Raw genomic sequence first — 19,658 nt, 5'->3', positions numbered from 1 at the left:
GTAAAGCACTTGCCTTGCAACCATTTTGGAAAGGCATGTTTTTAAAATGCACCATTTTAAACTTTTGACCTTTTTTACTTTTGATGAAGTAAAAAAAACAAAAACTTCTATGTGGGGAAAAAAATCTCACAATCCACAGTCAGACTCAGATTCATAGAGGAGTAGTTGCAAGGCAAGCACTTTATTAACTGAGCCACCAAAGCTCTATCATACAGAAAGGTAAGGAAGGTGATTGTAAGCCATTTTCAGACTCCCTTGTGTAGTGAAAAGCAGGATACAAAATCTAACTTCTTTTTGTTATGAGAATCTTGTGTGGCACTGTTGCAGCAGTGCATTGGGCTTCACTTTTCATTCAAGGTGGGTTTCAGTACTGATTCAAGGTAATTAGTTGTTCTCTTGCTATGTCAATTGATGCTTTTGTAATGTTGTCAGTTCATAGACTAGAAATAAGATCCTGTTGGCATATTTGCCTTTGATATGTATTTATTTGTCATGATGAAGCATGTAGTATCTGGCTAATTTTAAAATCAAGCTTTTAGTTTCTCTGGAAGAGATACATGTTCATAAACTGTTCTAGTTGAACATAAAATATTAATCAAAATTCTCTAGTACTATTCCATAATCATATTCCCTATTAAAAGAGTAGGTTTTAAATATTTGCTTTCTTATTCCCAGTACACTCAAAAGAAAACTTATTTGTACTTTTCTGACCTTCCCATTAAGCTTCACAGCAATTCTGAAATAGGTCAGACTCTTGGATCTGCGGTGATGAGGAAGCCATCATAAGTCATTTCTATATATTTTCCCCAGTTATGGAGTTTATTGTGCACACTTTTTTATTTTAGAGGGGGAAATGAATAACACTTCTCAATTTCACTGAGCATTAAATATGGAATTTCTGCTACAGATTATTTACATTTTCATGGGATGGGCTTAAATTCAAACAATGTTGTGGTCTTGTAAGAACCACTAATTTCAATAGGATGAGTTAGTGCTCCCATTTTTTTAAAAAAATAAATGTTGATATTTTGGTCAACAAATGCAGTTTTCAGCTTTTTGCTGTCTTACAGATCCATTTCTATTGCATATCCATATTGTATAGTTATATTCGAAATATATATTTATGCAAATGGTGGACATCACAGATGTATAAAAAAGCATATATCCCTTCAGTCCTCTTGCTCTCTGTCATCCAAAGCAACAAACCCCAATAGTGTTGTTTCTTTATCATCCAACCAGTTCAGAACATGTACATATGTTGTGTGGCTACTATGTTTTCTGACTCTAGTTTAACATGAAATTAAAAATACATTTGATGTATCAGATTGCCTAGCTGAGCAAACCTGCTAGGAGATAATATTCTATGTAGAATAATTAGATTCGTTGGGAAATATTTTCATCTGTACTGGAAATATTCCACAGCCTTATAATTTTCTTCCCTCCTCATCAGGAAAGTGTCTCTGTAAAAGTCAGACTCCTGATTGCAATTGTTCAAAATAAGCTATAAACTGTTTTTGGGCTTCTGTCTGTTGTAATTTTTTATGGCTGTGATGCCAGAAATGGAAGCAAGATGATGAATGTGTAACTCAAGCTTAGTCTTGCCACTAAAGACCAAGTCTAGCTCTTGGACGTGGATTTGTGTGTATGAACACGCACCTAGATAGCAATCAGTCTTATGAATCTGATCACCTGAATGCTGAAAGCAATAACTTTTGCTGTGGCAAAACAGAGAAGAGTCTTGTTTGTTGAAGTCAGAATCCCTGGCACACGTGTACAGGGGAGTGATAAAGCACCAGTAGGTGAGTTATTCAATGGCACACACAACATCAAGAATTATGGAACTGGGGGTGCTTGTGTTTAATTTCCCTAGGACAGGTAATCTATATAATAATTTCAGGTAAATGGGTGGAATATTTGGAGACATATATGTGGATAGAATCAGTAGCAATGACATGATCAGTAATGATAACAAATTGCACATCTGCAAATAGTGCTACATATGAGCTACCAAATTATTGCTATATATATCATGCAGAAGAATACAGGATTGCTAGGGACTGAGCCAAGGGAAATGCAACCAAATTTCATCCAACCAAAATGAAATGTCAAAGCAAAGCTAAGGGTTGCTTAGGAATTTTATAGGAAGGAAAATTCAATCAAGGCTAGCACATTTTCTTAGGGGGAAGTTCCATCATATCCCAACAGAAAGTGTTATTTCCCCATATTAGCAGGTATCAGCAACTCTGTTATTCAGATATCTTATACTATTTTGTACTCCATCATCACTTCCCTCTCCTCCATTTTATCTATACAAGAATATCCCTGTGAGGTGGATTAGACTCAGACTGACCCAATGTCATCCAACAAGTATCCATGGCAGAGCTGAGGGTTCAGATCTGGGGCTTCTAGATCAAAGTCAAACACACTGTGCATTATACCACAACACATGGTTTGTTTCTAGTCCAGAGATGATGGAGATATTCTCTACACAGTAAAAATGATAGAATTTCAGAATAGATGATCTACCAAGGTGAAATTGTTATGCTATATACGCAGAATTCCATGAATTTCCATTCCATTTGCCTAATGATATCAGCCAAATTATGAAAGAGTCAAGCAAGAATCACTAAGAGATGACAAAATGCTAAATTTCACAGGACAATAATTTATTTTTAAGATTCTCATGTCTTAGAAAAGAGATGTCATCTGAAACAGATAATCGTGCTTGTATTGAGATGTCAGTCCTCAGTAAGTGTGAGAGAATTTGAATTCTAAATAAGCAAACTTTGAATTAAACTATTAGAAATGCAAGCATCTACATTGAAGGCATAGTCAGAACTGACTCACAAAGTATAGGGTAGAAGATATAGGGGCTTGAGAGGGCTCCCCCTCTGCTGGGAACTTGAATCAGGCAAAGTTCAAAATAAGTCATAATATGGAGATAACAGGACACGCATCAAGGGGTGAGAAGACGTGGAACTAAAGTAATCAAATGGGGAGGTAAATAGAGGGCAATAAGGGAAAGGAGGTTAGAAATGTTTGAGGCGGTTGGTATACATAAAATACAACAGCAGGAAATTAACCTCAGGGTATCAAACAAAAGCATCTGGGTTACATCAGGGAATACATGTCACACTAGCTGGACACACTAAAGAACAGCTTTCAAACTTGGAGGAAGTTGACTCCTATGCAGGAATTTTCCTATAGTACTTCAGAGTCTGTTTCTGCTTCTTGTTTTTTCTTTGGTTTGTGGTCTCGAATAGGAAGTCTCCGTGTTCTTTGATTGTCCTTGCTGTCTGTCTCCTCATAATATGTCAGCCCAATGGCCTTGTAGTTGTTCCAACCATGTAGAACCACACAACAGAGCCAAAATATATTCAAATGCACACCAAAAAAGCAAACATTAGACTAAATTAACTTGTTCTGCGTTATTTTACCAAATGCTGATGATTTCCCGAATTACACAATGTAGTTTCTTTGATAATGGTCTCAGTCAAACTTCGTAGTTTTACATGCTGGTATGCATATATTTCTTTGCCTATATGGCTTCAATGCTACTTGTGAATGGACCTTTGCCAATATATGAGTATATTTCCTTTAACATTATTTTGCAATTTAAAAAAATTGTTACAGTCACTTTTGGCCTCCTGTCTCTTTGGTGATGAATGGCATTCTGCCGCAGCGATGCTGTGAAGGCAGGAAAAAAGAAAACTTTCCTCGCTCCATCTTTCTTCCTCTTCCCCTAAGTAAAGAAACTGGCATGATTCCTTGTTGGCACATGGACACCCAGAAGTCATATGCAAAGTGTTTTTGTACTTCTCAGCTAGCAGCTGTTGCCAGATCTATTGTGGATTCCCCTACAGTTGTTTTACAGAGATAGTGTTGTCCACATCCATTGACACTCATTATAATAATAATCCTGCATAATGGGCTCGGAGCAACAGCCAGAGCCTTACTCCTCCAACTTGGAGTTGGAATTGCTTGGTATCAGGATAATTCAGATGTAGCTTGTTCGAGCTGTTTAAAGATAAGCACAAGTGGTATGTATCACCTGCTACAAGTTTCTCCATTCTCTTTCTCAGCTCTCTAGTGGTCCTCTTCTTCTTTCTTGGCACAGTTACGTATGCAGAGAAGAAAGAGGTAGAATATAAATAAAGCTGACATACAAATGGGCATACCAAATGCTTTTATTCCATTCATAATATACAAAAGTGAATGCTTAGAGAACAAATAATCCCGTTTTTATATGTTAATATGATTTTGTGGTTTATCAGTTCATGACCCCTTAGAATTATTATTTATGTTTTTGACATCCTTGAGTAGAAGAATCAGTATGAAGCCAGTCTGAGAACTTTTGTCATGTACTGTAGCACCCCTTCTCCTCAAACAGAGTTAAAGCAATACTGAGGTAGGTTGGTATAACATAAAGAGTTTACTTGGATAGTGGAAATTAGGGTTCAAATTTCCAGTCAGCCATGAACCCTAAATAGCACTACACTCTTTTAAATGTATTGAAATTCATATGTTAGACATATTCATATGTAAGCCTATTCAGGATTGCATCGCTAATGACACTGAGCAATTACTGTAACAATAACTAAAGTCAATCCCTGTGGATACTTTACAGAGGTTTTTAGAAGAATTGTGGGACATACCTCATTTAAAAGTTGCAGAAATCTCAACTGACGAAAAGGCAGTAATAATGACACCTGTGGTGTATTACTGCCATCCTGTAAAAACTAATTTCCACAGCACATTTCCGCACAGTGAATTGAAATTGTCAAATGGCGATACAGGTAATCAGATGTTCATCTGAAATCACACTGGAAATAATTCATGCAGGGTTGGGGGAGGAGCATAGAAGCTATCCATGGATATCTTTGTACACAGACAAATACAAAAACTTGTTTATTACAAGTATAACACTATGCATAGCCACAATGGCATTTCTAATTTAGCCGATGTTATCATGGTGTTATCACACTGTTATCCCTTTCAAGGATCACTGCCTTGTTGTGGTGAAGGGGCTTGCGTAGCTCAGTGAAGCTATGAGCTATGCCATGCAGGGCCACCCTAGACAGACAGGTCATAGCTGAGAGCTCTGACAAAAGATGATCCACTGGAGAAGGAAATGGCAAACCACTTCAGTATCTTTGACATGAAAACTCTATGGACAGTTCCAAAACGCAAAACGATATGATGCCGGAAGGTGAGCCTCTCAGGTTGGAAGGTGTCCAATATGCTACTGGGGATGAGCAGACGGCTAGTGTGAGTAGCACCAGAATCAATGAAGCGACTGGGCCAAAGCCGAAAGGATGCTCAGAAGCAACTGGTGGTGAAAAGACAGTCTGATGCTGTAAAGACTTGTATTCCATAGGAACCTGGAACGTCAGATCCATGAATCAAGGCAAGCTGGACGTCATCAAACAGGAGATGACAAGACTGAACATCGACATTTTAGGAATCAGTGAATTCAAATGGACAGGAATAGGTGAATTTAATTCTGTTGGCAAGAATATCGCAGAAGAAATGGAGTAGCCTTCATAATCAATAAAAGAGTAGGAAAAGCAGTCTTGGGATACAATCCCCAAAATGACAGAATGATATCAGTTCGACTCCAAGGCAAACCATTCAACATCACAGTAATCCAGGTCTATGCCCCCAACCACTGCTGCTGAAGAGAATGAAGTTGACCAGTTCTGTGAAGCCCAACAACACCTTCTAGAAGCAACGCCAAAAAATGATGTGCTTATCATCATGGGGATTGGAATGCGAAAGTAGGAAGCCAAAAGATAACCGGGATAACAGGCAAGTTTGGTGTTAGAGTACAAAATGAAGCAGGACATAGGGTGATAGAATTTTGTCAAGAGAATACAATGGTCATAGCAAACACTCTTTTCCAACAACCCAAGAGATGACTCTACACATGGACAACACCGGATGGTCAACATAGAAATCAGATTGACTATGTGCTCTGCAGCCAAAGATGGTGAAGTTATATACAGTCAGTAAAAACAAGACCAGGAGCCGATTGTGGTTCAGATCATCAGCTTCTTGTTACAAAATTTAGGCTGAAATTGTAGAAATTAGGGAAAAGCACTAGGCCACTCAGGTATGAACTAAATCATATCCCTGATAAATATACCGTAGAGGTGACAAATAGATTTAAGGAATTAGATCTGATAGACAGAGTGCCTGAAGAACTATGGACAGAGGTTTGCAACATTGTACAAGAGGTAGCAACCAAAACCACCACCCCCCAAAATAGAAATGCAAGAAAGCAAAATGGCTGTCTGTGGAAGCTTTATAAATAGCTGAGGAGAGAAGGGAAGTGAAAGGCAAGGGAGAAAGAGTAAGATATACTCAATTGAATGCAGAATTCTAGAGAATAGCTAGAAGAGATAAGAATGCCTTTTTAAATGAACAGTGCAAACAAGTAGAAGAAAACAATGGTATAGGGAGAACCAGAGATCTCTTCAAGAAAATTGGAGATATGAAGAGAACTTTTCATGCAAAGATGGGTATGATAAAGGACCAAAATGGTAGAGACCTAACAGAAGCAGAATATATTTTTAAAAGGTGGCAAAATTATACAGAAGAACTATACAAGAGTGAGCGTAACATCCCTGATAACTACAATAGGATAGTCATTGACATGGAGCCAGACATCCAGGAATGTGAAGTCAAATGGGTCTTAGGAAATCTGAGCAACCATAAAGCTAGTGGAGGTGACAGCATTCCAGTTGAAGTATTCATAATCTTAAAAGATGATGCAGTAAAAGTGCTACACTCAATATGCCAGCAAATTTGGAAAACTCAACAATGGCCACAGGATTGGAAAAGGTCAGTTTACATTCCAATCCCAAATAAGGGCAATGCCAAAGTATGTTCAAAGTACCACACCATTGTAATAATTTCTCATGCTAGCAAAGTTATGCTCAAAATCCTACAAGCTAGGCTGCAGCAATATGTGGACCGAGAAAGTACAGGCAGGATTTCGAAGAGGCAGAGGAACTAGAGATCCAATTGCCAACATACGCTAGAACATGGAGAAAGCTAGGGTGTTCCAGAAAAAATCTACTTCTGCTTCATTGACTACGCTAAAGCCTTTGATTGCTTGAAGCACAAAACTGTGACAAGTTCTTAAAGACCGCTGTTCCCAACCCCTGGTCCAGAGATTGGGACTGGTCCATGGATCATTTGATACTGGGCCATGGCTTCTCCTTGTCCTCCTCCCCAGCTGCTGCCTCGGGGGCTGCCCTGCTACTCTGCTGCTGGCTCACCTTTGGTGCTCTCCAGCAGCTGCCATGGCCGGGGCTCTCCCTCAGCATGGCACTGCACAGCTGCTGCTGCTGGCAGCACCCCCCAGTGGGCAGCGAGAAGTCAGGGGTGCCGGCGGGAAAGCAAGCGAAGCAGGGGCTCAGGTGGCAGCAGTGACGTCCCTTGGCAAAAGAATACCCCTCCCCCAGGCCTCAGTTAAATTGTCAAGCGTTGACCGGTCCCCGGTGATAAAAAGGTTGGGGACCACTGCTTAAAGAGATGGGAGTACCAGAGCGTCTTATCTGTCTCTTGAAAAACCTATATGCAGTTCAAGAAGCAACAGTGAGAACTGGGTATGGAATCACTGATTGGTTCAAAATTGAGAAAGAAGTTTGGCAAGGCTGTATACTGTCGCCTCACCTATTTAACTTGTATGCGGAGCATATCATGAGAATGGCGGGGTTAGATGAGTAACAAATTGGGATCAAGATTGCAGGGAGAAATATCAACAACCTGATATGCAGATGATACCACTCTAATGGCAGAAAGCGAAGAGGAACTAAAGAGCCTGTTGATGCGGGTGAAGGAGGAGACTGTAAAGCTGGCTTGAAACTCAACATCAAGAAAATGAAGATCATTGCATCCAGCCCTCTCAATTCCTGGCAAATAGATTGGGAAGAAATGGCGGTAGTGACAGATTTTATTTTCCTGGTCTCCAAGATCACTGCAGATGGGGACTGCAGCAAATAAATTAGAAGACGCTTGTTCCTGGGAAGGAAAGCTATGTCTAATCGAGACAGCCTTCTAAAAAGCAGAGACATCACCCTGCCAACAAAAGTGCATCTAGTCAAGGCTATGGTCTTCCCAGTTGCAATGTATGGTTGTGAAAGTTGGACCATAAGGAAGGCCGAGCATGAAAGAATTGAGGCTTTTGAACTCTGGTGCTGGAGAAGACTCTTGCGAGTCCCTTGGACTGCAAGGCGATCAAACCGGTCAGTCCTAGAGGAGATCAGCCCTGCCTGCTCCTTAGAAGGCCAGATCCTGAAGATGAAGCTCAAATACTTTGGCCACCTCATGAGAAGGAAGGACTCCCTGGAGAAGAGCCTAATGGTGGGAGTGATTGAGCACAAAAGAAGAAGGGAACGACAGAGAATGAGGTCGCTAGATGGAGTCACTGAAGCAGTCGGTGCAAACTTAAATGGACTCCGGGGAATGGTAGAGGACAGGAAGGCCTGGAGGATCATTGTCCAGGGATCATGATGGGTTGGACATGACTTCACACCTAAGAACAACAACAACAAATCACGGTTATTGCTGTTTAGTTGCCAGGTGAATCTTTGATAGAGAAAGAAGGGTAAAATTTTAAAATAAATAAATGGGTATGTGTGTGTGTATTTCTTTTTCTTAGAAATGATTTGTAAAAATGCATGTTGTAGATACTTTAGACTTTGTATCTACATACACAAAAAAGTATGTTATAAACTGGCTTTAAGTTAGTCACTTCAAAAAGAGTCTTGTAATACATCATCATAGAGGATGCAAAAGAAATTCTCAGGTATGCTGCTCAGTTTTGAAGTAGGAATGTGCATGGACCAGGAAAATGCACTTTGGTTTGTGATTCATATCCAATTCATGGACCCACAAACCTTCCTGAAAGGAACTGCAGCCTGAAAAACATTTGGCCAGCGGGGGGACAGGACCAGTTTTGGGCAGTCCTATCCAGGCCCTTTAGACAGGTTCAAAGGGGCTGCACAAGAAAGCCCAATATCAATGAGCCCACACAGAGAAGTTTTCCCACCACAGGCTCAGCTTGATTTGGCTCCATTTTGTAGCCCCTTTAAAACACAGGAGAGGCTGAACCCATCTAAAATGACTGAACAAGAGAGCTCAAAGCACCTCACCAGTGGGGAGAATACTCCATGATGGCTCAGCTGTTTTGTGAGCCATCATCTGCAGTCCCTTTAAAGTTTAAAGAGACTGTTCAAAGGATCTCAATACAATTGGCACTCAGATGATTGTTTGTTTGTTTGTTTGTTTTTTGCAGGTTTCATGGGGAACAGAAAGCAGAGGTTTAGAGGGACTCGGACTGCACTTATGTCCCTGCTTTCTGCTGTACCCACGAACCACCACAAACTTGTTTTAAAAGTTCATGGATATTAATGACAGTAGACCCATTAAGAACTTCAGTTCATGAACAATAAACAAGGTAATATTCTTGTTGAATTTTGCTTCATGGTTTGGTTTATGCCCATCCCCAATGCCTTGTTTTGAATTGCTGTACTGAGAAATCACAAGCATACTTGTTCAATTGCTTGAGCTTGAGCAACAGCATAAATATTATTGTCTGTTTTCTAATGAACATTATCTTGTTTTACATCTTTCCACTTTTTTAAAAAGTTGGGATGTTATTATGGTATCCTGTTGCATATTTTCCCACTGGGGCTCTTATATACCAAGTGTCCCACTGTGTTCAGCAACTCTATTGTTACAAATGTTGGATTACTACGCCTTTATCAGGTTCAGAATTGTTAACTGATGTTTAGTAATAGGGCTCAGATAGATAAGAACATAAATATTGCTAGGGACAAAGTATTCATGGGAGTTTGGAGGTGAATCCTCATACCAGAATGGAAGGGTAATGTGTGTGCCATAGATGCATGAAAAGGTAAGGAACTCTTAATTAAAACAAAGTTTAACCACATTTAAGTGCTTATCAATTAAATCCTAAGAATGTAACCAATTTTTACTTCATTTTTATTTCTATAAAATTTAAAGAAAAATCAAAGGAATCCAATTGATTTTTAAATAGATTTTTCTAGTTTTTAGAAAAGAAATGCAGCATAATGTCAGCTCATTCACAACTCTGGGTACTAAGGTCTTTTAAAGAACTTCACAGAGAGAAATACATTTTATTTTTTTGGGGGGAAGGTATTTTGAAAGTAAGCATAAATACATTCAGTGTACTGCTAGATAGAAAAATCAAAAGGATTTGAGATTTTTTTTTGGGGGGGGGGTGGGAACATGAAAGAATATCCCCCAAATGTAACATTCATAGATGAATGCATTTCAGGTTAGCTTGTTCTCATCAGATCTTGGAAGTTATGTAGGGTTAGGCCTGGTTAGTGTTTGGTTGTGAGATCAACAAGAAATACCAGGGTTTCTATGTAAAAGAAAGCAATAGCAAACCACTTCTGAATAATTCTTGATTTGAAAACCATACGGGCTTGCTATATGTTGGTTGTTACTTGATGGCAAAAAAAAAAAAAGCAAGTGACAAATGTTAAACTATCCTGGTGCTAAAATAGATTTTCCTGTTTCTTAAGCTTCTATTAATAAATTAGACTGTGAAGGAGAGTACATTATCTCACAATCATGGGATTCCCATCTCAAAAACTGGCTAACAATAGGAAAGAGATCCAGCAATTATTTTTAAAAGCTACCAAAGCAGCAGCAGCTTTCACAAAAATAGATAACAAGGAACATGCCTAAAAAAGAGGGCTATCTTCATAGTTAGAGATTATTTTATAGAGATTACTTTACATGCATGTATTCTGAAAGCACTGTTTCATTTTATTAGACAGAAATAATCTGCCACAAGCCTACAATAATAAGGTTCAGATAGTTTGGCTTCCTCTGCAATACAAGTTAATCTAACAGACCTCAGTTCCACGTGCATCTTCTTGGCGACTTCAGTGTCCACATAGATGAGCCTGCCTATTTCTCAGGCCCAGGTCTAGTGTCCTTCATGGCAACACTAGGGCTTTCTTAAATTGTCATCAGCCCTACCCACCAAGCTGACCACACCCTCAACCTGATCTTCTCTGCAGGAATAGAAGTAGAACTGGTTGCAAATGAAGCAGTGCCATGGTCAGAGCATCATGCCCTAAAAGTCTGCCTCTGTATCCCATCTCCTCCTCTGCTAGGTGAAGGGTGCATTTCTGCCTGCCCATAGAGACTTATGAGTCCAGAAGGATTCCTGAATACTCTGTGGGACCCAAACCTTCCTAATGACTCCTTAAATGTGATGGTTGATGACTGGAATGACCAAATATCAACTGTCATCTACAAGATTGTTCCCAGACATCCTCTCTGTCCCCATCACAAGCCAGCTTACTGGTACATTGAGGAGCTGCATAAAATTTGACTGGCTTTGACCAGGGCCTTTTATTGTTTCAACCAATGCTGTAAACTGCCGCAGGCTAACTGGACAAGGAGTGGTGTTATAAAAGTTTCATAATAAATAATAAATAAATAACTAAATAAACAAGCAGTGTGCTGATATAACTAGAGCGAACTTGGAAAAAGACTCACGGCAAAGCATCAAGAGCATCCTATAGGACGTTTATACCAGCCTCTGAGATAGTAGTGAAATCTGCAAAGTGTACTTATGCAGCTTCAATTGCATCTGCAGAGAAGATCAAATATCAATACTCTGCCATGATAGTCACCCAACTTTGAACACAATAATAGAACTAGAGGCCCCTTGTCCATCTCTTAGTGAAGAATTCAATCAATTCAGGTACCTATTTTGGGATGAAGTTGATAGGCTGCTAGATTCAATGAAGCCCACCACTAGATCCATGCCTATTGTGGCTCCTCAGAACAAGCCACGAGATAGTAGGAGACCCATTTCAGGAGATTATCAATTTCCCCCTATAATCAGGGATCTTCCCAAGTGGGCTGAAGGAGTCAGTGGTTCATCCCATGTTAAAGAACCCATCGCTGGACCCAGAGGGCCTTGCCAGCTACAGTCCCATCTCACACCTGACTTCCCTGGGGAAGGTAGTGAAGTCAGCAGTTTCAGACCAGTTACTAACATGCCTGGATGAAACTTCAGACCTTGATCCTTTCCAATCCAGCTTCTGACCTGGCCATGAGGTAGCGATAGTGTTGGTTGCCTTAGGTGCCATCTGGACCAAGGTGGTTTGGTGCTGCTAATACTCCTAGGTATCACAGCTGGGTTTGACACTGTTGACCACGAGCTCCTTGCTCATTGCTTCCTTGATGTGGGGATCCAGGGAGCAGCCTTAAAACAGTTGATCGCCTTTCTCCAAGGTCGAAGACAAAGAGTTGCAATGAGGACCAATTGCACCATTGAGAAATCAAATGTGGAGTCCCACAGGGAGTGAACCTATCCCCATCACTATTTAACATCTTCATGCAACCTCTTGCCCTGGTGGTTCAAAGCTATGGCCTGGATTGCTACCAATATGTCAACAAAATCCAGATGGACAGCCAGATAGCCCTCCTGAATCCTTAGCCAGATGACTGGAAGCTGTTGTGAAATGGTTTCAGTGTAGTTGGATGAAGCTCAGACCCTTAAAGATGGAGGTCCTTTGGGTAGGTGGGAAAGGGCCAAGTCAGGAGGCATGCCTTCCCTAGCTAAACGATATACAACTTAAAACTGCACAAACTTGGGCATGATCCTTGACGTGTCCCTAACCATGGAAGCTCAAGTCATGAAAATAGCACAATTGGCATTTTTCCATATCCACCAAGCCAATGGTCACCTCTAGGTTAGATTACTGCAACTCACTCTACATGGGCCTTCCCTTATCCCTGCTCCAGAAATTACAGTCAGTCCAAAATGCAGCTGCCCATGTTCTCACCCAAGTCTTCATTCACACAAATACTGTTACAGAACATTTTCAATCTGTTCCCTACAAAGCAGCCTCTGACCTAATATATGGAGCTTCATGTCAAAAAGGAATGTTGGTTGAATCTCAGTATTCATGTGAAGCAGGACTTCACTGAATGTTCAAAGGCAAATATTGTTGTTATGAAAAAGTCTTTTCAAAAGGAAGACATGATGTCAGTGTTTTCCAGTGCTTTCACATTTTTCACTGGAATTAGAATCCCCAGTTGTCTGCTGCACTGGTGCCATTTTCCCCCAAATCAATATTCTTTTCCTGAACACTTTGAGATTTTGCCACTTGACAGTGTCGGGAACCCGCTTGCTAACTGAAAAAACAGGGTGCCCCTTTGAAGAAAACGTCACGCCAGGCCTGGTGAACGATACAACAGGAACAAGCTTTATTTCAGCAACGTGGAGTCCGCTGGTATGGAGTAAGAGCTTCCACCGAACTCCAGGTGGAAGCTCCCTTTTATACAAAACCCACCTCCTTAGGCTGTATTGCCCCACCCAGTACTTGCGGAGGGAACATGCTGATACAATCATGACTCATGCACATATGCGAGGTTTTCCGGGGTTCCTGATGGCCCATTTTCCTGGAACAAAGGGCCATCTCCGGGCCCTTGTCAAAAGGTGGAGGAGGACATTGAGGTTCTTTAGCGGCCATTGCCACCTCAACGATCGGGTGGGGCGCCCAGCTGCTGGCTTGCCTATGATCACCATGCCCTACCTCCGTGATCGCGGGCGCCTCTGATGGCGGGGTTCGGTCCCGTTCCCAAGCCACCAAGGACCGAACCACGACATTCTGCCCCCCCAAAGGTCCATTCTCCAACCCCCCGGGACGGCCAGGATACCGCTTGTGGAAACGTTCAGTGAGTCGGGGCGCAAGGACGTCCGCTGCCCAGACCCATTCCCGGTCCCCCAAAGCGAAGTCCTTCCATTCCACGAGGTACTGCAACTTCCCCCTGTGGAGTCTAGAGTCCAGGATATCCGCCACCTCGTGGTGCTCCCCCCCCGGCAGGACCTCGGGCGCTGGCGGGGAAAACACGGGGTGCCAAACGTCACCGTCCGGAGTTTTTTTTAGAAGGCTCACGTGAAAGACGGGATGGATGTGCCGGAGGTTCTTGGGGAGCTTGAGCTTGACCGACACTTCGTTGATCGGGGCCAAGACCTCGAAAGGCCCCAAAAACCGAGGGCCTAGCTTCTTGCTGGGCAAATTCAACCGTAGGTTCCGGGTGGAAAGGTAAACTCGATCCCCCGGTCGGATCTCCTCAGCTGGTCGTCTCTTCCGGTCGGCGTCCTCTTTCTGCGCTGCCTTGACTTTGTGGAGCTGCTCCTGCAGCGACTTCCAGCAGCTCCCGGCACGCTTCCCCCACTCGCGAAGGTCGGCCGATTCCTGGGCGGGGACCTCTCCAAGCTCCGGGAAGTGTCTCAGGTCTGTCCCGTAGACGACGGCAAAAGGCGACATCTCCGTGCTGCTGTGGTCTGCGTTGTTGTACGCGAACTCGGCCAGGGGGAGCAGGGGCACCCAGGTGTCTTGATGATAGGAACCGAAACACCGCAAGTACTGCTCCAGTACTTGATTAACCCGCTCGGTCTGCCCGTCCGTCTGGGGGTGGTAAGCGGAGCTCAGCCCTTGCTCGATGTCTAACAGGCGCAGGAAAGCTTGCCAAAACCGGGACACGAATTGTGAGCCCCGATCGGAAATCACCTTGTCCGGCAGCCCGTGCAGTCGGAAAACGTGATCCAGGAACATCCGAGCCAACTGTGAAGCACTGGGGACACTGGCGCAAGGAATGAAATGGGCCTGTTTGGAAAATAGATCTACCACCACCCAGATCACCGTTTTCCCCTTGCTGGGAGGCAAGTCTGTTATAAAGTCCATGGAGATCACTGACCACGGCCGGGTCGGGACCTCAAGCGGGTGCAGCAGACCTTTCGGCTTGCCAACCCCCGGCTTGCAGGTCAGGCAGACAGGACAACCACTGACGTAAGCTTTTGTGTCCCGCCGCAGACTGGGCCACCAAAACCGCCGCCGGGCCAACTTCCAGGATTTTACGAAACCGAAGTGCCCGGCGGTCTTAGCATCATGGCAGAGGCTGAGGGCTTCCCGTCGTAGCCCTTCCGGGACGTAGACAGCCTCCCCCCTCCGCCAGAGACCGGAGTCCAAAATCAAAGAGTCCCGGAGCTCAGCCAGCTCCTCGTCTGTCCCGTAGGCTGCCACTAGGCGGTCTCGGAGCGGGGCGGTCGCCGGGTCGGGCTCCCATTCCTCCCTGGCCCGACGCCTAGTGACGACCCCCCGTCCCAGCTGCTCCTCACCAAACACGGACCTGGTGCAGGGAGCGTACCCCTCCCCATAATGCGGCAGACGGGAGAGGGCGTCCGCGAGGAAATTCTCTTTGCCGGGGATGTGACCAAGCTTGAAATTGTACCGTGAAAAGAACTCCGCCCACCTCATCTGCTTGGCGTTCAGGGATCGCGGTTGCCGGAGCGCCTCCAGATTCTTGTGATCTGTCCAGACCTCGAACGGCTCCTCTGTTTCCTCCAGCCAATGCCGCCATTCGGTGAGGGCGAACTTAATCGCAAACGCCTCCTTCTCCCAGGTAGACCAGTTCCGCTCCGTTTCGGCGAATTTTCGTGAGAGGTAGGCCGCCGGCCTCAGCTGTCCCGCCTTGTCTCGCTGCAGGAGAACCGCCCCGGCTGCTGCTTCGCTGGCGTCGACTTGTACCACCATCGGCTGGGTTGGGTCGACGTGCAGTAGCGTGGGCTCAGACGCGAAAGCTTGCTTGAGGGCCAGGAACGCTGCCTCCGATTTCTCATTCCAGCCGAGCGCTGCGCTGGGCCGCGTGGCGCGAGGACCTCTCCCCTTGGTACCTAGCAAGTCCGTGAGGGGAGCCACTACGGAGGAGTATCTGGGGATGAAGCCTCTAAAAAAGTTAGCAAACCCCAGGAAGCTTTGTAGCTGTTTCCGGGTGCGGGGCCTTTCCCAGGCCAGCACCGCCTGCACCTTCTCGGGGTCCATAGCTATGCCCTGGGCTGAGATGCGGTAGCCCAAATAGTCCAGGGAGGGACGGTGGAATTCGCACTTAGCCAGCTTCACGTATAGGTGGTTTGCCAGCAGGCGCTTTAACACCTCCCTCACCAGGGTCACGTGCTCTTGGGGATCTTGGCTGTAGATCAGGACGTCATCCAAATAAACCACCACCCCCTGAAACAGAAGGTCCTGCAACACCTCATTAATTAGACTCATGAAAACCCCAGGTGCCCCGCTTAAACCGAACGGCATCACTTTAAATTCGAATTGTCCCAATTGACAGTTAAACGCTGTTTTCCACTCATCCCCCTCCCGGATGCGTACCCGGTAGTACGCCTCCCTTAGGTCCAGCTTAGTGAACAGAGTCCCTTTGCCCAGCCGGGCCAGCAAATCCGGGATCAGCGGGAGGGGGTAAGCGTTCCCCGCTGCGATGGCGTTGAGGCCCCGGTAGTCCTGGCACAGCCGTCGGGACCCATCCTTTTTCCGGACGAACAAGACTGGAGCTCCCATGGGACTGGAAGCGGGCCGGATGAAACCTCGGGCCAGATTTTTACCCAAAAACTCCCGGAGGTCCTTGAGCTCACCCTCACTCATCTTGTAGATGCGCCCTTTGGGTAGTACCGCCCCCTCTGGGATGTTGATAGCGCAGTCCGTGCGGCGGTGTGGGGGTAGCTCGTCCGCTTCCCGCTCGCTGAAAACGGCTGCGAGGTCTCGGTACTCTGGCGGGACCTCGGGCTCTGGTTTCTCCTGCTGCGCCGCCGCCGCTCCCCTGGGACGCGCCGCCGTCCTCTTGTGGCTGGAATTCTCGTGGGGGACCCGATGCCGTGCACCCACCGTCAAGTCGAACTTCAGGGTCCCCGCCCGCCAGTCCACCACGGGGTTGTGTTCCTTCAGCCAATCCAGGCCCAACACCGCCCGATATCCCGCTACGGGGACCTGGATCAGCCACCGCAGCTCTTGGTGGTCCCCTATGTGGATGGCGATAGGACCCACCTCCTCCCCGAAAGGTCCCCCCTGAATCGGGCTGCCGTCCATCTGGACGAAAACCAGGGGAACCTTCCGAATGCGCTTCGGTAGCCCCAAAGCCCGGGCTATCTGGGGGTGGACCATGCTGTGGTCGCATCCAGAGTCCAAAAGAGCCTCCCCCACCCAACTTAGTCCGTTCTCCGGGTTCCGGAGCTCTAAAATTACCACGTTCGGAGGTCGCGCCTCATGCTGTAGGGGTTTTCCCTCGCACCGCGGGACCTGCTGCCCGGCGCCGTCTACAGCAGGTCCTGGCCGTTTCCCGTCGCCTGGGCGCTTCCCGGTTCGTTGCGGAGGTCCTCCGCCCGGCGTGCCTGCTGGGGGCGTGTCGCACCTCCCCCCTGGGAGAGCCCGCGGTCCTCCCCCCCTTGCCGTTGGCACGCTGCTGCGAAATGTCCTGACCCCCCGCATTTCAGGCACAGACCTTCCCGGCGTCTCCTTTCCCGCTCGGGGTTCGGGGGTCGTTTGGGGCGAGAGTTGTCGGGGCCCGGTCTCGGCGCCTCGGCTGACCCGCCTTTGGCCTCCCGGGGGGGTGCGGCGGCCCAACCCAGGCTGGCTTCCAGCTTGGCGACCACAAAACACCACCCCTCCAGTGTAGACAGATCTTCTTCCGTCCCCTTGATCACGGCCCATTCCCTGAGCTTCGGGTTAAGGCCCTCCCGGAAGTACTCGATTTGGGTCTCCTCGTTCCAGGAGAACACCTTGCCTGCTTCCCTCCGGAAAATGTCTATATAAGCCATAACCCCCCTAGTACCCTGTCGAAGTCCCTTGATCCGACTCTTTGCCTTGTCCTCAGCCTGGGGGTCCTGGAATCGTCGGCGGAGCGCGACCACGAAGTCCTGCAGGTCCCGAGTTGCCGGGTCGCCGCGCTCGGCCAACCCTAGGTACCACTGACCCGCCTTGCCCTGGAGACACGAGGCCACCCCCCAGACCAAGTCCTCGGAGTCCTCATACCGGTCTCCATACCTCCGGGCATGCGTCAGCGCGTGGAGGAGGAACTGCGGGAGGTCGTCCGGCGTCCCGTCGAAACGCGCCTTAAGCTCTGGGGGGGAACGTTTTGGAGAGTAGTCCGACCCCCTCCGGATCCGGGATTCTCGGCGTCCGCCGTCTCGTCCTGCTCCGCTCCACCGGCTACCAACTTGCCCAACGACGCCGTGCCGCTCCCTGCCTTGCACGTCGCTCCTGCGTTGGTCCGGCTCTCGCCGCCCCGTCGGCTCACCCGCTCCCCCGAGATCCTCTGCTATCTCGCCTCTCCGCTGGCTGTCTCGCCTACTCGGGACTGAAAACTGCTCCGGGTCGGGGTCCGGGGCCCGCTCACCAGTACCAGGCTCGTCCTCGTCGCTGGAGACGTCCTCACTCGACGCGATCCCCTCCGCCGTTGTATTACCAGTCCCTCCGGGCCCGGCCCGAGCTTGCTCACGGGCTTCAGCTGCCTGCAAGCGCCTGGCCAAGTCCGCCATGGCCCGCCGCAGGTCCTCTAGGGATTCCTCAGGTCCTACCGGGCGAAGCGCCTGCCTCAGCTGGGTGTCCCAGGTTGGGGCCAACCCCCCAGACCTCGGCGCGCTCCCCGCCGTGCTTGGGAAACCCATGGCCCGGCGCCTTCCCTTGGCCGCCGCTGCCGAGGGTCTCGGGGTCCCGGACAGCTGCTCCTGGGCCCCCGATTTTCGGAGGAAATCTCCCGGGGACATTAAACTCATGTTCCCGGGGTTCGTGGGGGTCGAGACCGCCCCGTTGCTTGAAAACGCCATCTCTGGATCCGTCCCGATAAGCGCTCGGATGCGATGCCGACCCTGGAGTTCGGTGGGAAGCTCTTACGATGTCGGGAACCCGCTTGCTAACTGAAAAAACAGGGTGCCCCTTTGAAGAAAATGTCACGCCAGGCCTGGTGAACGATACAACAGGAACAAGCTTTATTTCAGCAACGTGGAGTCCGCTGGTATGGAGTAAGAGCTTCCACCGAACTCCAGGTGGAAGCTCCCTTTTATACAAAACCCACCTCCTTAGGCTGTACTGCCCCACCCAGTACTTGCGGAGGGAACATGCTGATACAATCATGACTCATGCACATATGCGAGGTTTTCCGGGGTTCCTGATGGCCCATTTTCCTGGAACAAAGGGCCATCTCCGGGCCCTTGTCAAAAGGTGGAGGAGGACATTGAGGTTCTTTAGCGGCCATTGCCACCTCAACGATCGGGTGGGGCGCCCAGCTGCTGGCTTGCCTATGATCACCATGCCCTACCTCCGTGATCGCGGGCGCCTCTGATGGCGGGGTTCGGTCCCGTTCCCAAGCCACCAAGGACCGAACCACGACAGACAGAAAGTTATGGTAGTGACGGTAAAGGCAAATGAAGGGAAGAAAAATAAAATATTGTCCCCACTATGGATGAGTTTGGCCTCCATAACCAACCCTTTTAAACTAAAATAACATCTGTTTTCTCAGGAAATATACTGAGGTGGGAAGCATTACAACAATTCTATTTGTGAGGTGCTGAAAAGGATAGGGTTGACAGTGATTAACTACTATTAAGGAGACACTTTTTTTTCTTGTTGGAGGGAGCACGCAAGCAAGAGTCACTTATATTTGGGCAGGAGGGAGTAATGTGCTGGGTGACTGTGTGAACATTTTACCCAGGTTTCAGGCCATTCCATGCATGACCAAATGACAAAGGAAGTCATATTTGAGAAGGTTGTTTGTGAAATATGAGCACC

The sequence above is a fragment of the Paroedura picta genome, chromosome 6 (assembly GCF_049243985.1).
Source record: "Paroedura picta isolate Pp20150507F chromosome 6, Ppicta_v3.0, whole genome shotgun sequence".
NCBI lineage: Eukaryota > Metazoa > Chordata > Lepidosauria > Squamata > Gekkonidae > Paroedura > Paroedura picta.
Note: the sequence above shows the minus strand (reverse complement) of the source record.